Source organism: Symphodus melops (genome assembly GCF_947650265.1).
Source record: "Symphodus melops genome assembly, chromosome: 10".
Classification (NCBI taxonomy): Eukaryota; Metazoa; Chordata; class Actinopteri; order Labriformes; family Labridae; genus Symphodus; species Symphodus melops.
Window position 1 is genome coordinate 13889862 of NC_136700.1, and position 23724 is coordinate 13913585.

Here is a 23724-nt window from a genome sequence, read left to right on the forward strand (position 1 = left end):
CAAGCATCTAAACTACTGTGAAAGTCCTCTCAGTTGGGTTCACTTAATGGACTGAACAATGCTGCCACCTCTTGTCTGGTGTAAACAATGGCATGCCTTTATGACAAGATGAACAATTATATGCAGCCTTTTAATAGGCTTACAGTACACATCCACACATTATCACTTAGTTTCTGATCCCCAGTTGCTCTGCATTAGGGTAAGACATTCACCACATCCACCAAAAATTGTTTTGTATCCATAGAGGAAGTACGCTAATTACACTGTGTCTACATGACTGGAGTGTCAATCAAATCTCATTGACTATAAACTAACACACATACATTTAGACACACTGTAAAGGGAACAATTTCCAAATGTCCACTTTAAAGTTGGTTCTGAAATTACACTTAATGCATGCAAGGCTATAAGGCTATAATTTACCAGTGTGGGAGTGGAATTGCACGTGTGTGTGTGTGTGTGTGTGTGTGTGTGTGTGTGTGTGTGTGTGTGTGTGTGTGTGTGTGTGTGTGTGTGTGTGCGTGCGTGCACTTTGGTGAGTGTCTGTCCACAAAAAAGAGAAAAAGAAAGTCTAAATATCTAAAAGTCTGCAGCTCAGATAGTCTTCCTGTAATTTACTGTGAGTGAATTGAGTGTTTGTTTAAGAACTCGCTCAAAAGCCTGAGGTAAAGGGAAAGTGACAGCATCTACCGCTCTATTGTTTCCAGATGTGGCTCTGCTAACACACACAGACACACACTTACATGTAAAGCACATTCACATGCAGCATGCTCACGGACAGACTTTCACACAAACATGAACAGAAAGGGAAGGAGTCCAAAAAGTTCAATACATTGTATTCCCTTAATGGGTGAATTAAAAAGTGAGTGTGTTTGTGTGTAAAGCTGTTTCTTTAATCTGTAATAAATTCCCAGTTTTTCACTGAATGTCTCCACTCATTTTATCTCAGGCTTGTCCATAAAGCAGCAGTTTCCATGATTCGGTGGTTATTTAGAGACTCATTAACTTGTCAAATGCAAAAATCTTCATGAGCAAGCAGTGCATTTCTAAAGGTTGTTTTTCCAACCATAAAAATAACACTAGATTACTCTTCCAACCCTCATTTTTACTAACAATTGATAGGTCTGCAAACATAACCTCTGGATATCCGCTCTTGTGGTGACATTTGGATACATATTCTGTAAAACACACAGTAACACACACACACACACACACACACACACACACACACACACACACACACACACACACACACACACACACACACACACACACACACACACACACACACACACACACACACACACACACACACACACACACACACACACACACACACACACACACACACACACACACACACACACACACACACAATTTTTTGGTATAAAGCTTAAATGTGAAAGGGCCCTATTAAAATTCCTTGCACTAATATTCCCACTAATGTATTCCCAGAGTTGGGTTCCCTTGCGTGTACACATCTGTGTGTGAAAGTATGTGTGTTTAAAAGGACACAAGAGATGTAAAAAAAAAAAAAGAGCTAAAGGGAAGAAGAATTGGAGGCTAAAATAAGGACCACAAGGAAGAGACAACCATGAAAAAAGAAGAAATAAAACAAGTGTTGTTTGGAAGAACACAAAACAGAGAAGAGAAAGTAAAGGGGAGGAAGAAGGAAAAGTAAATCTGTCATCCTGCGACAGTAGACCGCTGCAGCTGTTTCCCTTCAGCAATGTCGAAATAGTTTTCCCATTCTGCTTGGCGGACATGCTGTATGAATAGTTTTGAGTAATGGCCACCACTGGGGAATCTGGGGTGATGTAGCTGTCTTGGCCTCAGAGCCAATTTGGTTCAAGAAGGATTTGTAAATCCAGGTTCTTGGGCCAAACAAGCTAACAAACAGAGGCTGAAATCAGAAAGGCCAGCCAAAAGAGAGAGAGAGCAGAGATTATTCACCATCAAGCTGAAACAGAGAGCCCTTTATGGATGATGCAGAGTGTGACTGATCTTCTCACAAAGATGCACTGTTTGTATAAGGCAGGGTCATGTATTTAGAAAAGTAACCTGATTGGAATGGCAAAAAAAAAAAAAAATCTGTCAATTTGAATAACTTTAGTCATTTTTGTACTTTGACTTGAAACTGTTAGAAAAATAGCAGAAATGTCAAAACACAACAAAAGTCGTTGAATCAGGTCGACACTGAAATTCATTAAAGTCGGCACTTTAGTCTATTAATGTGAACTGATACCGTCTTTTCAATAATGTAACAGTATTACCTGTATGTCCCTTTATCACCACTAGATGTCACTCCAGTCATCCCTATTATTCCATTGCACCATGATCTCAGTGGCGGTTGCTTCAATGCAGCCATTTGTAATATCCTTTACTGTATCATGTAACAACGCTTAATGTTTCCATTTCCTCATAAATGACAGTAACATGATCATGGAAATATGTCTTGATCATAGATATTGCTCATGTAAATTCAACAAATTACCTGGGTAAGTAGAAGACAAATGTGATGATGAGCTCTGATTAGACGGGTTTTGGTTGATACCACACATATTAACAAAACCCAGTTTACATTGTTTTACACACTTGTTTGTCTCCTGACAACTGTTTCTGTATAACAGGAAGTTATAAGATATTTTATTTCCGAAATCTTACATAAACTTTTACCGACATCTGAAAATAAATGTCTTCATCTGTCTCATAAGGTGTACACATTCACAGCACTCAGAGGGTCTGTTTATCAGTATACAGGGTGTACTGAAAGAGGTGGTGAAAATGTGCTACATGAATAAATGTGGTACCATGTGGGAAGAAGGCTAAGTGATTCCATGTTATTTCAGCAAGAAATTTGTCAACTTGAGAAATGTCAACCGGTCAATACAGAAGCTGCGTCTCTTTTGGTCTCACTCTCTCAGACACAGAGAGAAAAAGAGAGAGAGAAAGGGAGAAGGTGAGAGAAAGAAGGGGTGACAAAAGGTTATAAAAAGTTAGACATTAATTAGAAGAGGGAGTTTGGGAGGAAAGCAGAGAGAGACTGGAAGAAAATAAGTGGTGCGGTGTCGTTTGGTGAAGGAGAAAAAGATGGAGAAAGGTTTCTATCGAGCAGAACATAAATGATTCTATTGTTTCCTCAATCAGAGAGCCAGTTTTGCGAGCCAAAATGACTGGTACAAAACAATCTATCACTAAGAGCCTGCCTGGGTTTGTTTCCTGTTCGTTTTTCCATATGTATCTGTGTTCAGGTATTAAAGTCATACCAGTCACCTATGTCTGGTAGGTTAGTTTGTTGGTATCATGTTTTGGCTTTTGTATCATGCTTTTTGGTTTTAGCAGAATAAAAAAAAGGTCAGCCCTCAGATAACATTGATATGAAAGGATCAAACTACTACTTCGTGGATTGTCATGGTGATTCTGCATCCGACAAGTGTCAGATTTTCCTGACCGAAGGGCCCAACACGGGCACTGACTTTTTCCAGGAGTGGCATGCTTAAAAATATCTCTGAAGAGCATTTACCATTTCTGTCTCCAGTTTAATCAACTTAAAGGGACGGTTCTGTTTCTGTACACGACAGATCCAAAAAGCAGATCAGCGCTGTGGGTGGAAAAACACGTAGGCAATATCATATTCAGAAAAGTAAAGCTCTGCCGTTTTGTTTTGCTTTTTCCCCAATATGCTACTCAAAAAGAATACATATCTCAATAAGTCCCAGAAAAAAGTACCAACAAAATAACAACTATCACTACATTGAGATTCAACAAAAGATATTGTGGTGGGTATGAACTTCGGTCCCACCTCTTACCTGCCATTGAGGGAAGCATAGTATTGGCATGAGGGGGTGGCTGTTCATTGTTTAGGTGGAGGTAGGGGAGTATGCCCCTCAGGACCACCCTTTGGATATGCCCGATATGCCAGCAATGAGACTTACCCTAGACACAGAGCTGCTTTGAGATAAATCAGAGCATGAGCATGCTCACAAACCCACAGAAACAAAGCTCACTTGCTTACTTGAATCAAAGAATAGTTTGGACATGTTCATTTATGGTAAGGTTGTTCGCATGGTAGTTATAAGTGAGAAATATATTTTGGGATTGTCGGTGCTTAATTAAAAGATAACAAATAAAAGTCCTAACCCAAGCTGTTCAGACCTTTCATTAAAAAACATGTTAAACTGCTGCTGTTGCTAGATCACAGATCACAGCCATTAGCATGCAGCCTCTGGAGACAACTTTAGACTGCAAAGTATAGCTGGGCAATTAATCAAAACCGACATTCAGAACCAGTAATTGACAGAAGTTTTCCAATGTTGATTATTTTTAGGGCAGAGTCACGGGACAACACGCTCAACCCGCAACATGAAAGCAATGTCCGTCGACGACACAGAACAAAAGAAAAAAAAGAAATTTCTCTGTTTTAGAGAAGTTAATTTCTACATTTAAACTAAAATGTGTCATTTTCATTTCAAGCGATTCTTTGATTTCAGTTCAGATATTCAATAAATAACCACAAAACACTTCCTCAGATATGCAATCTTTCATGAGAAGAAACACATCCCAGCTTTAATAGTTGGGCGTATTTGCAGTAGAACTCATGTCAGTGAACTACGAGGGCAAAAAACAAAAATAAAATAATCGTTCATTAGCCTTAATCGAGGTAAAATGTTAAATTAATGATGATATTGATTTGAGGTCATGATAGCCTTATTGCAAAGACTGCAATCCTGGCCCTGTTTTGGTATTCTACATTAAGATATCAAGGTAGAAAATGTCTTCACCATCCAACATTTTCAACAACCAACAAAATGGATTTCTGTGTAAATGTTGGTTTTAAATGTTAGTTAGCATGCCTTTTTGCCCATCCCCTCCTGTTTGCATGGAGAGTGTATCCATTCCATTGTGTGGTATTGGCATGTTATGTCTAGTCAGAACAGAAGTCCAGCTCTAGCACTATGCAAGCTCAAGTCAATTTACCATTTACCATCAACACAATTAAAAATGTTTGTGTGTTTTTAGATTCCTCATGGGTCACTGACTTTTTACCGCCATTTTCAAACTTCAGTTTCTGCAAAGAGACAATTAACTAAAGCCTATGATCCCGGACTCTGTGAGCCATGCTTATTAGAGCTGGTCCAACACTCTGCTGCTGCACCCTTGTCACACTGATATGGAAATGTAGTGACACACAAGCTGTGCACACACAAAAACACACACACAGTGACAAATCAAATGTCATCAGATAAGACAAGAAAATGCAGACAAAATATGAGGACAGCAACGCAGGGCAGGGCAGGACAAGAGGCCTTGAGGGTAAATGATAGAATCTGTCTTTAATGTTTTATCAGCCACATGACTAATATACATATGACCTGTTTCACAGAGTTAGCGCTCTAAGAAAAAGAGGAACACAATTAATACTACAGAATTTTGATATCTTACTTGAACATTACTTGGAACTAAGTCTACTGCTGGAGATATGAAAATGTCACCACTGTAAATGACTTTACCCTGGGTTTAAATCTCAAGAATATGAAGCAAGAAGCATATAAGAAGCAAAAAATGCCAGATTCACCCCTTGGATCAGAGAAACAAAAGTTCATCTGAAGTTGATATACAGATTACTGAGGACACTTGTTGTTGTCTGATCTAATTTGTTGTGCTAAAATCCTTCTTCCTTCTTGTGTTTTGGATTGAGGCATTCAAAACAGCCGTGGTCTTTGGGTTCACCAAAACATGTCTCGTTGCCTTCTTATGAAAATGATGATATCTCATTTGTTAGGCTGGGCTTCAATTACGTAATAAACAGATTATGTATTTTCTTTTAAAACAAAAGTCCTAAAAACAGGAAATTTGTAACAGGGTCGATAAAAAAGGAAATCCTCTCAGAGCCTGTCCTTAAATCTATTCATTTTTATACGTCACCCTCGACACATGAAGGATATAGGACACTTGATAGACTTATTTTTAACCTGTGGCACATACCCAAGAGGCCATTTCTGATAAGTATGTCACAAGAAGTGCCTTGGGAAACGCAGCAGAAGTATGAATGGCAATTTTCATTTTAAATAGCTAAAAAACTGGGTAAAAATTAAGAGAAAAGAAGTTTTACCTAACTGTTACAAGAGATGTTCAGTGTTTTCAAGGGGAAAAAATACTTCATGAACATGATGATTCAATTGGAATGATTGATTGGTTGGAATGATTGGTTTATTTATTGATTGATTGGTTTGATTGGACGTTATTGTCAGAAAGTCTGAAATGGGGTTTGCATCACAGCGGCTCCTTTAACAACATCAAAATAAAAGACAGGATACAAAGACACATACATTTGAAATAATATCCAAACACTAAACAAATATTCAGAGGCCTTCAACACATTTTTGATTGGCTCCATATTGTGTTGGAAAGACAGTTGTGTCTTTTCTTTTGCCAGCAATTTGAGACCTAACAGTAGGAAAAGTAAACATATCATAAACCATTAATTATTTCTGGCTAAATTCCATTTCACTGCTCTAGTTTAAAGGTCTGGTATTGGCGACTCAGGAGCTCTTTGACTAACTCTAACGTTGCAATGGTTAACTTGGAAAATGATTCTAAAATGAGTATCTGAAGACTTAATGTTGAAATTGTAGACGTCTTAACACTTTAAAATGACTTAGAGGCTCATTGAACATTTATGGCTGTAAAAAAGAGATAGTAGCCTAAAATTAATGTCTGCTGTAGAAGTGGAGGGATAATGTTTGCCCTCCCTGGCCTTACATGTTAAATGGTGCATGCTAACAACTGGAAGTAAATGTAGATCAATAATGTGAGCAGTCTATGAACAGAAATAACTGTGGATGTAGATTTCAGATTGAAATGACATGCCTTCCTGTGTTGCACAATTGAAGTTAATGATTTGCATATGGTTATAAAACATACAGAGAACAAGGGAGGAGGAAATTCCTGAGAAGGAGGTTAGGAGAGGAAATGACATACGATTGATGAGGCCTATCATTTTCCATTAGTGGGGCCCCGATCATGTAGCTCTTCTCTAATGAGACCAATATTAACAACAAGCTTTACCACACAAACACTCATCCACAAGATACCTTAATGAGTAAACACCATACAACACTAGCTGTACACTACAATGCTACCAAAACTAAATCTCTCTCAAGCATGTGATACATTCTTTAGTCAAGCTTAATACATCATTATGAGTGTCTAGAAACACGTGTGTATTCTCATAGAAACCATTAAGCTTTGGTCGCAGGTAGGATTAGTTGTTCCAGTATAATGTGTTTACAGTACATCAAGCTTAATGGGATAATCATTTTCTCCCAGGTCATTTCTAATGATGTCGATGAACACACTGGAGTTCAATAGATTACATAGGTGGTTTTCTGCTGGTGGTGGGTAATAAATTATCATTATAATTTTTTTTTTTTATTGTCAAAGTGACTTTGGAGCATTTAGAAACGTGCTATATAAAACAAATGTTAGTAATATGATTATCTTTTTTTTTCTCTTTTTGATCTTTTGAGATGGATATACACATTTATTGTGTTGATCCCTCAAATACAGTTATCAAACACAGACGGAAAAGACGTGACGAAGGCAGGGTGGCCACTCAACTGGAAAATAACGGCACATGTACAGTATGTGCATCACCGCTCGACAATCTGGAGGGTGATGATGCTTGTTGTAGTTTATATAGCGCACTCTACTGTTGAAAGAGAACAGCGGGTGTAATACAATGAAACTCAAAGGACATGCTATTTGACTGGTGAATAAATCAAGTAATATTGACGCATCTCTGCAATAAAATTAGCTGATACCAATAGTCACTCAATAAACCAATAGCACTCCACAGCTCTTTTTGGCTCTGTGTTCAGGCTTCAGAAGATCTAGAGGTTTTTTTGGAACAACATAATAATGACTTTGCTCGTTAGTGGAGTGAATGCATGAATCATGACCAGTCTACCTGAGTATGCCATACATCAGTAAGTGCCTATTACTTAATATACAAGCCAAGACAACCACTGGCTGAGAGCACTCGAACAATAAGCTCTGTCCCCTAGTGACAGCAGAGGGATAAAGGCGAGTGCTCTATGTGCTGTCATCCTTCAACAATGCCACCGTGGGGGAGAGAGATCCTGGCTCCAAGGCAATAACCACTATCCAAAATGATTGAAGTCTCTGTCCCAGAAAGTCATCACAGCTGTGACCACTCATCACAGTCCACCAAGGAGAGAACCTGAGGATACTCCACATACAAATCACCAGGTACATCCTAAATGACCAGAGACAACCATGACATTGTTCAACTGACACAGTTCTTCTAAGGCCAAGTTTACAGTGTCTGATAATATAGTTCATCTTTAATATCAGAGAGAAAAAAAAAAATTGGATCACTTTAAAACATCACGATTATAAATAAAACATTATTTAAGTCACACGCTGATGGTCATCCAGACTCCTCAGGAGATGTCATTCAGCTTTTAGCTGATAAACGCTATCAATAAAAACAAAGTCCACAGTGTTCACTGACAGTCTCAAACTACTCGAGTTAAAAAACGATTTATGCTAACGATTTTATCTGGGACAATACTATGAGCAGCATAGCAGAAGGAGACAGTGTTACTGCTCATACAACAATGCAAAAAGAAGTGCAATAAATGTATCCTCATTCACAGTCTGATAGACTCTCTAAGACAGACCACCCTTAGTAGTATTCTTTAATTCTCTTTTTTTGTGTGCTACAGTTGTGGGCTCATTGAATTCTTCAATGAAACCTCCATATTTATGAGGACACATAAGAAACACTGAATTACTTATTTTGGCTGCTTGTTAAGCCATCATTCTCTGTATTTAATTGCATAAACTACAGTGCAGCAGCAAGAAGTTAAATGAAACAGGTGACTTTTTATTAGTGCTGAAAGAAAATGCTGTAGGATTTTCCCTCCTGTGAGTTAATATGCAGAAGCCAATCGGACAGAATAGGATTTGTATGGCTTCACTGCAATTCCGACAGACTTTCACCTGATTGGTAGATTTGGTCGAAACAGCCATTCTATTCTATTATTTAGAATAATTCATCAAATCCTCCATATGTACTGTACATCATATGTTATTCAACTTATTAGAGAGATTGTGCAGTTTTCAGTCAAAATGTTTTAATAAATAATGAATATTAATCAAAATTATATTTCTGACATTGTTGAGGGGGCTTTAAAACAGAACTACCTGCTCTTAAGGGGAGATTAATTGGAAGAAAAATATTTACATTGAACGTTTAAATTGTACTTGGAACTGTAGACGCTTGACTTCAGCTTCTCTAAAATGTCTACTCTGGCACTGACTTTTCTTACATATCCCATGACTGAGCAACAAACCTTCACTAAACTGTTGCCTTTTAGACACTCACCTGGAGTGGTAAGCTTTGAGGGCAGACAAGTGATTTTCAAAATAAATGTTAAATAACTTGTAACTGGAAGACTGGAAGATTCTCTGTCACTTAATTCTCCTCTCCATCAGCTGGTGTTGCATAGGCCCAGTGAGGATAAGTTAATAGCTTAATTAAAAGGTCCTGACACTGACAACTTCAGGAAAGAAGAGAAGTCCTTAAAAAAATGGACAAAGAGCTGATATGATTTAAATATGGTTCAGCCATGTTTTCGTTCTACTCTTACATTTGTCAGGTCTGTCAGATGTTTTCCACTACACTGTCTACAGAAGAATAACTCTCAGAGGATCAGACATTAAATTATAATTACACATTACTGATGGGCAGCCTCACTGCTGTCTGTAAAAACATAACCACCAGAGGGTGATCAGTGGGCAGCACTTCCCATTTTCCAGGCCGACATCTGAAACATATGGCTTTAGGTCTCATTAAATAACCGCAGAGCTTATCACCAGCCAGAGCAGCTCTGCCACTAATTTTGCTCATAAAGCATTGCATGTTGGAACAATGGATTACTCATGGAGTGTCGAGGAGAAACACAACGAGACTTGCTACTTTATCTGCACTTAATATCCCACTATTTTCTCTGGCTGTCTTTTGCAGGCTGAAAGATACAAGGGACCACGTTACAGGTCATGATGTCATTTTATGTTATGCTTCATCTGAGCGAGGAGTTCTTCCTGTTCCCTCTAGATACCACCCTCATTCCTGACCCTGAAAATGTGGAGCAAATATTATCTTTGCTAAGCAAAGATGGTCATGGATGAGACTGGGGAATATATGGTCTTTTTAGAGCTAGCAGTTGGTATGAACTTTACTTCATCACAGGTATGCTCCTCATATATGGATTTACAATGACATAGACAAATAGGGTAAGGGATTATTGTTAGAGAAGAAGATGAAGTAAAAATAGAAACACACTAATGCATTTGAAGGGGTACTCTAAAGCAGTGAATCTAATTTCATTTTCATTAATTGAAATAAACACTCGGAGCTATGTTGTCGAGGGCTTTATGACCCCAGTAGGGTCTCCCAAGGCAAACAGGTCCTAGGTGATGGGTCAGACCAAAAGCAGTTCAAAGTAACCCTGGGAAGAAAATCAGAAAAACGGGGACCACGACGCCGCCTGGCATGGGGCAGCCTTGGCCCCATCTGGAGCCAGGCTTGGGTTTTAGGCCCGAAGGAGAGCACCTGGTGGCCGGGCCGGGAGAAACAGAAGCCTTAGCCTGTGGATCCTTATACAAACACACTTGGACATGCACACACATCTTGCCCCTGCAACACCTGTTACTACCTCCGAAGATGGTACGGAGGGGGATCACATCATCTACTCATCAAGCCTCAGTGACATTCACAATAAAGGCAAGATGTAACAGGGGCATTTTAAATATCGCGACTTTTGATACATTGCTTTTTAAATCATACTTGAATTACTGTTGTGGTGAAGTACCACTTTTTGACGTTGTTTTCTAATTTGTAGGTCCTCACTACTTACTCTAAGATCAACATTGCTTTGGACAAAAGCGCCTGCTGAGTTCAATTGTAACCCTGTAATTTGCACCACCACAAGGGGGTCCCAGACCCCTGGTTGAGAACCAACATTCTAAAGAAACAGATAAAGACTTGTATACAAGCATGAGAAAAAGCCCTCTCAGTGGTGGGTGATCAGTTTCACTTTACAACATGTCCAAGGAGAAGTGAGCAAAAATCAATAGCAAATTTAAATGCCAGACAAAGCTTTAATGTCATCTAAAATGTCAGAAAAATCACTACAGTCACTCTCACCTCAAGGGTCGATTGACAGAGATAGACACAGACATACCTCTGTATTTACTCTTCTTCTCAAGGCATGTCTACTCTTGTCTTGTATAGTTCTTTAAAGTACAGACAAAGAAGTTGATGTATCCCCAATGTTTGCCAAATAGCCTAGTCATTTCATCTGTAAAATGTTATTTTACTGAGCGATTTCTGTCATAATTATGCCCAAGGAGATCACTCCAAAGGTTAAAGTCTAAATAATATAAGATTACATTGAATTTATTGCATCTCGAAATTTGAGCTCCATTAAATCTATTTTCTGCCAAATTTTCATACATTTCTGGTTGGAAATTATAAAAGCCAGTGGAGGATTGTTTGTGTTTTCGGGGCCCTCTGACCGCCTTGTGTTGCATCAACATAAGTACAAAATGTCTTCTTATGGTACTAGTGGTTAAAACGTTATCAAGTCAAATGTAAATGTGCTCTGAGATTAATTAACAAAACACAAAGATTTTTTTTTTTTTTTTAATTAAAAAAAAAAAACATAAGAAAAAATGCTGCATTGAGCTCAAAGCTGGATCTAATTATCCTAACATTAAGGATGGAAGGTCAAATAAAGACAAACCCAGATAACTAACATGGGCTGCACTGAGTTAACAGCTAATTTGTCAAAGGCAGATAATCTTACAGAGGTGGGCACAGTTAGGCTACTACAAAAAAAAACTATCCACTAGCCTATCAGTTAATCCGTTTAGTCTACTTAATATTTAACAAAAGTTAAAATGTTGACTGTCTTAATAAGACAACAAAGAGGTCTGACAGAAATTGCAATCACAATCACGTCAATTAGTAAACAATTGTGGTTCTGGGGATTCTTTCTATGTCGGCCTATCACTCATGCTGTGGCCTACATTACGCTACTAGGAGGCTCTGATTCATGCGATTCCAATCATGTAAACCAATTTAAGAAATAACTAACACAGCAGCTAAAAACAACGCATCTCAAAGACCACAAACAAATAAACATCTTTGTATCATTCATTGTTCTTACCATCCGTCTAAAGGAATAATGTCTCCTCCTCCGGTCTTGCGGCAAACGTCCCCACGATCCAAATTCACAGGTTTAATTTATATAAAATAATCCATAACGATCCACGGATTGATTCAAATTTTCCCCTCGCGGTCCAACTGTTTACCTATTACTCTGCACCAGTTCATGACCTTTCCGGTGAGTGACATCTCATTTGACCAATCAGGACCTTCCATTCATTGTCCTACCTGAATTTCCTTCTCTCCCCTCCATGGCTGCGTCACACATAATACAGATGTGTCAGTTAAAAGAAGAGATAACGACAGGGAGAGTCATGAAGAGTGAGACCAGGTGATTGGACTTGGCAAAATTGAATTCTAGTAACGAAATTACTTTAAACAAAATTCAACTGAAGTAAAATTCAGCTTATCATTTTTTCAATTAGAAAGAAAATGATGTCAATAATAACTGTTTGTGGATTAACAGATATGCACCCATACTCTGACAGCTGAAAATATACAAAAATCTATAGTTTAAAGTCTTATTTACTATAATACAACATATTCAGCAATTTTAAATATTGCTCCCTCCTCAGTGTTTTCAGCCTCAGAGTCAGATTTAATCACTTTTTCCAACTCTTCCAGTGCCACTGTGCTCTCTCCTCTCTTTTACCTTCACCATCAACTTACATTTCCCACAATTTCTTGTTCCACATTTGTAACCCTCTGATGTGCTTATACCTCAGCCTCATTTCCAGCATCCACTCTGCTCCATCCCTCTCCTCTCCTCCTCTTGCTATTGAATGCTTCTTAGGGCAATAATTACGCTTCCACTTCTCACCGCTGATTGGGTCCGCAGGGAGTAGGTAGCAAGAGACAGGTGGAGCGACAGTGCAAAGGGGCAGCTGTGACTGAAAGATAGATTGTGTGTGTGTGTGTGTGTGTGTGTGTGTGTGTGTGTGTGTGTGTGTGTGTGTGTGTGTGAGTGTGTGAAAGACACACATAAAATAATGTGAAGTGAGAATCTCGACATTGAAAAGGGCTCTTTGGCCTTTATTTAAGTGGAACTTTTCTCACCTTGTTATGTTGAGTATTTCTGTCAAAAAAAAAGGCTACACACACACACACACACACACACACACACACACACACACACACACACACACACACACACACACACACACACACACACACACACACACACACACACACACACACACACACACACACACACACACACACACACACACACACACACACACACACACACACACACACACACACACACACACACAGGGAGTGAACCATAGATGCGCCTGCATAAACACACACACCTCCCAATCTCTCAGGATCGATCTAAACCATGTTCCTGTCTCAGAACGGATTTAGACGAGAAGTCTACACGCAATCTGTCACACTGCACTGCCCAGCAAAATGTCTCTTACATACAGATACAAGACCCTGCACACACATACATACACACACACACACACACACAATATCTGTCTCTGCCTTCCCCTCTTTCACTTTCATACATAATGCATGCAACACCTGCATGGTGTTTGGGAGGAGAGAGCGAGAGAATTTGTGTGTGTGTGTGTGTGTGTGTGTGTATGTGTGTGTGTGTGAGAATCCTGTATGTCTGCGCTGCTATTTATTCCAACAACAGGAGAGCTTATTTATGTCCAGCAAGGCTCTCTTATTTACCCTCCAACTCATTAAGAAAGTTAGTATACAGTTATTCTGAGCATTAGAAACTTGCACACACCTAAAGTTACTTCAACTTAGGAATTTAAACTTTTTAAATGCATAAATAATGACTGTCTTTTTGAAGCCTTTTATTTACAACATACTGAGGGTAAAACCATGTTATTTAGCAGAGTTCTCTAAAAACTAATCAGAAAACACATATGGTTGCACAACAACAATAAATCAAAGGCACCATGAACAGAAAACTGGGAGTTCCAAATGTTATTATCAATTCAAAAGAGCATCACAAGAGTGGACATAATTTGTAGGAGAAAGCAAATTGAAATTGCAAAGTGGTATTGATTGATCTTCTCTGTGTAAAGTTTTGGCTAGTGCACAAACCAATGACTTTCTGTTTGCAAGACTGACATACCATCATCATTAGAGAGTTTGTTGTTGTGATCACCTGTTTGAACTTTTCTTGATTCTACGATCTGTCTTCATTGTTCCCAAAAGCCATGAATGATAACCAATCCACCCTTGTTAGAGACTTTTAGGGTTTGAAGAAAAAGAAGACTATTAAAACCATGCATGCAACTCTTTTCTTTTTTTTTTGAGTAATTCTGAATTTTGAAATTACCCCATTTTCTCCCTCTGTGAGTTAAATTATCCACGGGACCTTAACGTACGACTAAGAGTTAAAAAACTGATTAGAAGTAATTACTATTAGTTAACAACAGAAATGACAGCTAAAAACATAATTTAAAGATGGCCCAGTAATCTAAGGGAAGAGACTGTCATAACATTGATTTCCCTTTCAGATTGATGATCTACATTAAAGCAGAAGGCATACATTATGAATGTTCACTGTGATGAAAGACGTTTGGAAAACTATGATTAAAACCTGACAATATGAAAGCCCGCATATCTCAATGAGTCAATAAATAAATGCACATTTTAACTTTGTAATGTCAATTTGTATCTTCAGCTTTGTTACTTCATGACAGCCTATTTCTTCTCTGTGTGCATTTGAGTGTTTGTAAAAGAGAGAGTTTGTTTGTGGGGACAGTGACTAAAGAAGATGAAGAAGAAGATTCCTATGACGATGTGCAGCAGGAGTATGCGGCAGCCCCTGGCACTGCATCAAAGCCAACAATACGGGGACAGGGAAAGAAAAAGACATGAAAGACAGGGTATGAGGTGAGAGATGGCTTGTGTTACAAGGCATATGGCCTGTGTGAAGAGACAGATGTTTCTGTGTTGAAGGCAGAGGTGAGTGCACACACACTTCCTGTTGCGTCTGCTATTGCAATGCAAACCTCTCAAGGGATGAACAGCCAGATGGGTGGAGAGGCTGTGTTTGCATTCTGGGACACTAAGAGCTCATCTAACCTTTCTCTAATGATATTCTCTCCTCTCCTTTTCTGCCAATCACCTCTCCTCGTCACACTTCACTTTCACACTTCTCAGGAGTTGCTCATACTTTACCCTTAGTATGAACTTGAAAAGACACTGGGCACGTCCTTGACTCAGCTGTATTTGTGGAGAAATTAAATAATATGGACCAATCTATTTTCTGAATAATGTATGGAGCTGGAACCAGGACTTAGCCTAGCTTAGCATTAACACAAGGTTGTAAGGTAAACAGTTAGCCTGGCTCAGTCCAAAGTTTAAAAAGGGAGTACCAGCAACTGTACAAAAACCTGCTATCACATTTAAACTTAGCTCAAATGGAAAAAAACAAAACAAAAGGGTCTTAACATCGTCCCCATCATCCCATATAGTAACAAGCATTAGTTTATTCAACTATTAAGACATTCAACTTGTCTTCTGTTCCAGCGTGGGTTGCTGTCTGTTGTGTGTTAGATTTTAGTAGTCTCTGTGCAGGAATTATTGCACCCATATCCCCCAAACAATAAAGTGTTGTTTGTGTTTGTCGAAAATTTCCTCTGTGTATCATCTTTATGGCGTCTTCTGTGTACAAGTCACTAGTCATAATGGTGTCCCAGTAGTATAGACCTTCAAGCCAAGCAGCTACAATTTTTGTAGTGTTTAACTAACCCTAACTGATAAGGAAAATGCATACTAAGCGTGGTAAATAGGGCTTCTGAGGAGTTACGTCATGTCATCTTTAACATGTTTTTCGAGTTTATTGTGTTTAAACTATAGATGTCTCTTCTCATTCTTTCCTTTCTGTAAATGTGGACTGATGAACACAGTGTCACGTCTCAGGTGTTTGTCCTGTTCTCCCTCATTTGCTTTCCCAGGGATAGAGGTCGTTGCTAACACAGCTATAAATCACGTTGCATGTTGTTTGTCCAAGCGTGTGTTTCAGTGTGTATGTTCACAAGAGACACAGAAAGGGAAAGATAAGAGGACCAAAGAGAGAGAATAGGTTGAAGAAAAGAGAGCTGGTTAAGGTGAGTAAGGTGAGATGAGTTGGAATATTACTGCATTATTATGTTTTGTAATTTATACATACACAGAGCTTGGTAATATGGGTAAAAAGGTGTATGTGTGTATATATATATATATATGTGTGTGTGTGTGTGTGTGTGTGTGTGTGTGTGTTTAATTTACATAGGCGACAAGAGAAAAAAGCCAAAGTTCCTGTGGGGAAAAGTTCAAATCATTTCATTTTGTTTAATAAATTGGTAAAGTTGGTTGGATCCACCAAATGTTTCTCCAAACTGTGTGGATAAAAAATAAATTACCTTAATTGAGAGTGTCTGGTTAAACAATTCAACGTACTTTAGATTCACATCAGTTAATGATGAATAAATTCACCAACACAGCAGAATAATCATAATACACTTTACTTTTAAGAGGCTTATTTAAAAGATTCCATCTTACAATCACTGATCAAGTGATTCTTTTTTTATCAAGTCTATTTACCTGGATAAGGTTTAAGGATTATGAACCTGCAACAGAAAGTCAGTTAAGGTTAAGAGACACTCTATATGCACACTTTGACTTTGCAATGATAAACAGGTATAATTAAAGATATATTATACAAACCCTCTTGAGTGTGATGAGCTGATGTATTAATCTATGACCCCTCATGTTTATCATCAGCACCCTAGAGAGAAAGAACTGCTGTGCACACTATATGTTTCACATAACATTATTAATCGAATAGAGTTGCAACACAATAAGAGGTAAGTAAATAATACTTTGATCTTGGAAAGTTAGCAGCTGACTGTAAGTGAATGTAAACATGGCGCCAACTTGTTGTTACAGACTAAAGCTTAGAGAGAGATTAGATGTTTTGGCTGGTACAGGTCACATACCTTGACCCTGCATGTGATGTGAAGCATTGCGAAAAATAATGCCGTAATCTGCTCTCAGTGCCACTGCTATTACTGTAACCAGGAGAAGTGGGTCAGGGTTACACACAGGTTTAGCTTTGAGCGGAAAAAAATCCTATCAAAAGCAACTTCTGTCACATACAGTGAGTGCCGGTTGGAAATTCTCCTTAAACAGGTCCTGGAATTTATGTGTCACATGCACCCCTTCGTATGTAAACGAGTCAGAAACCACTTTAAAGGGAAAATCTGTCTAGGAGAGTTCAGACGCATGTGAATTAAAGCTTTTAGTGATTGTTGTAACCAGACACCCTAACTCAGGGGCCAGGGCTAAAATATTCTACATTATTGAGGTGTCTGAGGTTACCAAAAGGACTGTCTACGCTTCATAAACCCAGTCTGGTCAGGATGAATGACCCTGAGTAAAACTGTCTCCCTATGTAAAGCATACTTCAGAAAGTATTTTAATATCGCAGCAGACCAGACTCACTGGCCTTTAGGAATCACACTTCATTGGGTCCTTGCCCTTCTTCAGAAGGACTGATATAATCACTTGAGATAGGGTAGGGTGTAGTGACCCCAGCGAAAGGCCTCTGTGTAAACCTCCTGCAGCGCTGGCATTATTTTTCTCAAGATTTTTTTTATAAAGTTCGATTGTCAGGCCCCGGGACCTTTCCAATCTTTAAAGCCTTCATCGCACCCTCTAAAAGTTCCTAAACTGATCATTTATACCTTCTGGTCAATCGTAGTGTCCCCAGTTGTTGTTGTTGTTGTTGTGACCTCTGTTAGCTGTGCTAGCTGAAGGGAACGCCGCCTCACTGTCTTTAGCCGAGCGGCTAGCTTTAGCCTTCAGGTCTGTAGTAGGGCCACATTTTTTCCATTGGACAGACGTCATTTTATGATGGCACATAGATGAATGAATAAAGAACGTCCACAACTAGAGAAATGAATAATGGTGGATTAATAGGAGGTTGTTAATAGAACAAAATTCTCGGCTCTGCCAAGGAGCTCAACAAATGGCACAGCTTGAACCGGAAGTCCCATTCTCTCAACTTTTACCTAGGTTTTGTTCACCACCAGCTAAACCTGGGGCCCATATTTAGTTGTATTTACTTCCTGTGCTTTAGGTGTTGGAAATGATTACTAGAGCAGTGAGACTAAACCACTGTTAACTGTAAAGAGCAAACAAAATTTGCAGTGCGGCAACTTAAAGCCCTGTTCTTCCATCAGACCCACTGGAATAAAACGTGAGTGGTAGACATGTAAAAAGAATGGAATATCAAACTCCCTCTGGAATTGTTGTTAGCTCTGTGTTCACATTGACAGGACAGTATGTCCTCTATCTTGTTTGTTTCGCTAAAAGGCACAATACGTTTGTGAGGTTTTTTTTCTCTCTCTCTCCAACTGTTAACCACGCCGCTATGTGTGGGAAGACAGACGGCCCCACACCCACTCAGGGAGGCTGTTTTTGGGGTCATAATAATGACTGTTGCTCTCGCAGTCTCAGAAAACTTGCCAGTGAAACAGAATGGAATGAGATTGGGAAGTGTGAAGGCAGGAGATGAAGGGAGCCCTGAAGGATGAAGGAGGTATGTAGTGAGCTTTGGTTTTGGTCTGTATAGTACGCTTTTTAAACAAAGTGTGTGAGGATCCTAGTCTGTTTTCCTTTTTGTTTTCCCCTCCCTGTCTTAGTGAGTTTACCTGGAGCTGACTCGACACACTTTGCCTGCAATCAAGAGTGCAAAGCTGCTTCTCATCTACAATCAAGCCACCTTCACACTCCACAGTCTAAAGACTGGCTCACTCTATCACTTGACGCCAGCTTGTCCGTTTACCAACCGTGGTACACATCAGTCAGGCTAGTGAATTATATTTCGTGATCCAAAGATTATCTTAACTAACTTTTGTCATTTTCCTGTGTCCATATCTCTACACCTCAACCTGCAACATTCCCCATTTAGCTTCTTGACTTCGCCTCCTGATAGCTTGCTCACAGAACACCAGTAACCTGCACCTTGGACCTCCCGCCAACATCCAACAAACAACAATAAACAAGCTTTTGTAAACCGTACCCAAATCTGTCTGTCTATATTGTGGGTCCAGCTGCATCCATTACAACAAAGTGATCATGTTAGGAATTAGTTTCGTCCTTTGAGCGTAGCAATAACCAAATACAAACAAAAACATCTGACGATATATAAATACATTTTGTTCTTTTTTTATAATGATATAAAAAAGATCTTTATATTTGGTGATGATTATTCAGCTGGGAATTAATGGGCTGTGTGTGTGCATGTGTGTTTGTACCTTTTAATCCAAAACGACAGGAAGGGAAGGTGGAGATTCTCTGAGTTTAATCCCCTATGCAGGGAAATCCCACCAGTTAGTCTATGCAGGTGATTTCAACAAACATCCCAACACACATACCCACACATAAATATAAACCTTGGCGGCTTCGGAACAATTTATTACTCCTATTTATATCTGTTACAGCTGCTTGGGAGGCAAGGGAATGGGAGAATGCTGGGGAATGAGGCGAGGTGTTGAAAAAAAGAGGAGGGGGAGGTAAAAGATATGTGAGCTGATATGAAAAGAGAATTTCACACAAGAAGAAAAAGTACAAGAAAAACCAGGACGGACCAGAAGCGAGGTCTTTAGGATTCCTGGACAGCTGAGATCTTGCATGAACAAGATGACATCCTCTGTTGCCATGACAACTGCCTCCACGTGAGCAATCAGTGGGTCCAATACTCTCCTTCTCACCCACACAGATAGAAAGTCACACACACACAAACACAGTCACAGACACAACTCTTGAACATGCCCTTAAAGTCCCATGCTGCCTGGCAACATAACCTTCATCCGCCTACCTCCCTCCCCTTTGTCTACCCACTTTCCATCCATCCGACTATCCATCAATCCATGAAGTCTGCCTCCCAACACGTCACCATCTTCTCTCTTGTAGTCCTCCACCTGCCATTCTTCTGTCCTAGGTCTTTGCCATTTTAAGGAATCTCTTTTGAGTTATTGGAACCAAAAGTTAAGTATTTAAAGTAGAAGTTATTTTGGCAAATGATGCTTCAAATTGCATGAGGGGCATTTTGATAATTAGTTTAACGATAGTTTTTACAGTCTCTGATGATTGTACAAAAAAAAAAAACGAGGTTTTTCAGTTCTTACTTGCACTTGAGACTGATTCCAGACACCCATGGAAACTCAAGTGTAAGAAAATGATACAGATTTTCCATGGACAAAGCATGGACAAAGCATGGACACCGAAAACACACAGACACACACACAAGGTCACATGAACATGCATATTCTGTACACACTGCTCTGTGCTGCTCTGTATATATCCAGTAGAGGAGAGACAGTTGGCACTGCTTACCACATATTCCCGCTGCCTTTTCCCTGCCAAGTTAAAATGACACACACACGCACACACGCACAAAAAGACAAATACAGTGGCCTTAGCTGGAGGACTCATGTCAGGGACATACCATGCAGCAGCAATCAACTACCTGAGCAGAGAGACTGTTGTCAAGAGGAAACCATTCAATGAACACTGACATAACTTATGCTGTCATTTAACACCGTCTTTATCCACAATTAGAACAATGGTTAACTGGACAGAATGAGTGCAATTGTATAATTATGTGGCTCAAGCATGAATATAACCCCATTGTTTCTGCAGTGGATGGCATCATGCACAAAGAGCCAAAAATCAGGGCATGAAAAATAGCAATATGCAGCACAATAAACTCCATTATGTGATCTGCTGAAAACAAAACAGCCAGGTTGCTGCACCAAGAAGCGTGTACCAATCACTGTCCAAGGTGCTGATCTTAGGACAGGCCGCGTTGCAGAGCGGCCAGGTTTATGGTTGACACTAACACTAATTTCAGCTCTGGCATTTTATTCTCTTCAACCAATTTGATGCACACTTTGTATAAAAGATGTAACATTTCTCAGGGAATAAGAAGAATTCACTTGTATTTAGCACATGAATTTTCCTAATTTGCTGTAGTTATATTTGATTTATTTTGGTAGCCTATAAGTTAAATTGATGTGGATTGAATGCTAAATAAGTAGGAAACCCATTCTAAAAAGCCTGTCTGCAAATATAACAGACTTACACCTTTAGGCTCCCCAGTTCAACTTTACTGTGATGACAAGTAGAAAAGCACCAGGGGGAACCTGTGGAGATATGAGACAAATGAAACCTCTTCACACTAAATACCTTGAGCTTTTCTTGCTGCAATTGACAAGCTAATAACTAGCCCTATTCAGACCGCTATTTACATCCCTGTGACTGTTTGCCTTCAATCTGAATGTCACAGAGGCTTAATTGGGGGGGAAGAAGTTTTTGCAACCTTTTTGTTTTATATGGTGTATCAAAAAATGAGGCAGTATTTGTTGCATTGAAATTGTATTAAGATGCCCAAGACTTGCTTTTTTTCTCTATCAGGTTCTAAATGTGTTGTATTTTTGTAAGCTGTATTTGCTTCTTTTACCTGACATTAATATTATTATAATGTTGGAAACTAAAACAGCATTGTTTGTTCTTCCAGATCAGGAACAACACTGATCTGAAGCTTACAAAGTTGCAAAAGAAACTTTGTGACAATAAAAACCTCAAACTTCAACTCCTATTGAAGCAGTACTCTGCAACACTCCTGAAAGGAAAACAACCCATTTTGTTCTTCTCTACCTTTATGCAGTAGCTTTACAAAGTGAGGACTTGTTTGTTTTGGTGCTCAGTACATTGACAGTACAGTGGGAGCACTGCAGTGCTGTCAGGCTCAAACATAGACAGAGCTGTCTCTGTGCTCTCTTTAGCCCTCACAGCACACCATTTCTGTGATTTAGACAAACGAGACCCTGGTGGGCAGTTTTCTGCTGTCGAAACAACCTCATTGGGGTACTGTTCAGGGTACATTGTGGTGATTTGACCAAGCTGGCTGTGTCTGTAACAGCCTTTGTGCCTGGATTTTAACAGCAGAGGGAAGATAAACTACAAAATAGAAATGAGGGTTGACTAAAAAAGCTTTAGTTGTGAATTGTGAATATGTGAATATTCCTGCTGCTAGGACCATCTTTTGTTTTGGTTGGGTACAAGGTATCTATTTTTGCATCTTGCTTCCACTTGGTTGGGCACTTAATGTAGCATATGTTTTCACAATACACTCAACTGATTGATACACTGGTTGCAGAGAATTGAAATGAGTCTGTTTAACTGGTTACAGTTGGTCAAAAACAAAGAAGACAACCCAAGTGCAGACCAAACGAAAAAGCCAAATATAAAATAAAAGCTTACTTTTGTCAAGTCCAACATAAAATCCAAAAGAAGAAACACCCAGGAGCCACAAAGAAAAAAGCACAGACCACAGGTAGGTAGATGTATGAACTGACACAAAAATAACAAACACTGAGACTAAATAGTGGAGTAATCAGACACAGGTGAAGACAATCAGGGAAATCAAAATGGAGGGCGGGGAGTGAGAGAACAAACTACAATATGTGTGATACAAGGGGCAAAAAACTACAAAATTAAACAGGAAATCACAACAACAAAAAAACAACTAGGCACAAACAAACTGAACAATTAAAACATAACAAAACTGCTGCTTCATCCTGCTTCTAAAAGTTAGAATTAAATGCTTAATTATTATTTACTAATAAAATAACTATTCATTGCCATCTTGGTGCAAGGGTTGGCAAATAAATAAAAAGTTAATTTGTGTGGGCCAAAAGCCAGACATTTATGAGGAATTAAAACAAACGTTTGGAATGAAACATGAATGACCTTGTGAAAAACAAGAACACTCATCTCAACAGAAAGTGTTTAATTGTGAAGCCTATGTAAAAGTGCTTATGCTGGTGTTGGTCGAAAATGTGCAAACAATGTATGATCCCACACAAGTGAAAAATAATTAAAAGGATGTGTAAACAATCCTCAAGTGTAGTCAATGCCACATCAGTTTGCATTTGTGTGTGTGTGTGTGTGTGTGTGTGTGTGTGTGTGTGTGTGTGTGTGTGTGTGTGTGTGTGTGTGTGTGACCCAGGTCTGGCTCCTCTCTCCAACAGACTTGGTTGTGAACAGTGAGTCATCCATGTGGGCCTTTGATATTCCACATAGTACTCCATCTAAAACTCACTGAGACTTCTTCTGCTCTTACCCCCCACACAGACAGACACCTACACAAAAAAAACGCTCACACACAGACAAACACTCACATTTATCGATTAAGGTTGGCGGTACAGCCACAATTTTCATTCATCCCCTGGTCTCCCCTGGCTTCTGCTATCGATTCCATTTTAGCAGGTGTTTAATTCACAGCCGGAGCCAGCCTGCCACAGCCTCCACTTCCAACACCTCTCTCAGTGTTTATTGACCGTGTAGTAGCACCAAGACAGTGCTGAGTGTCTGTATTTGTACTGGGGCTGTTTTATTGCATGACATTTAAATTTGTACGCTTCAAATGAACATCA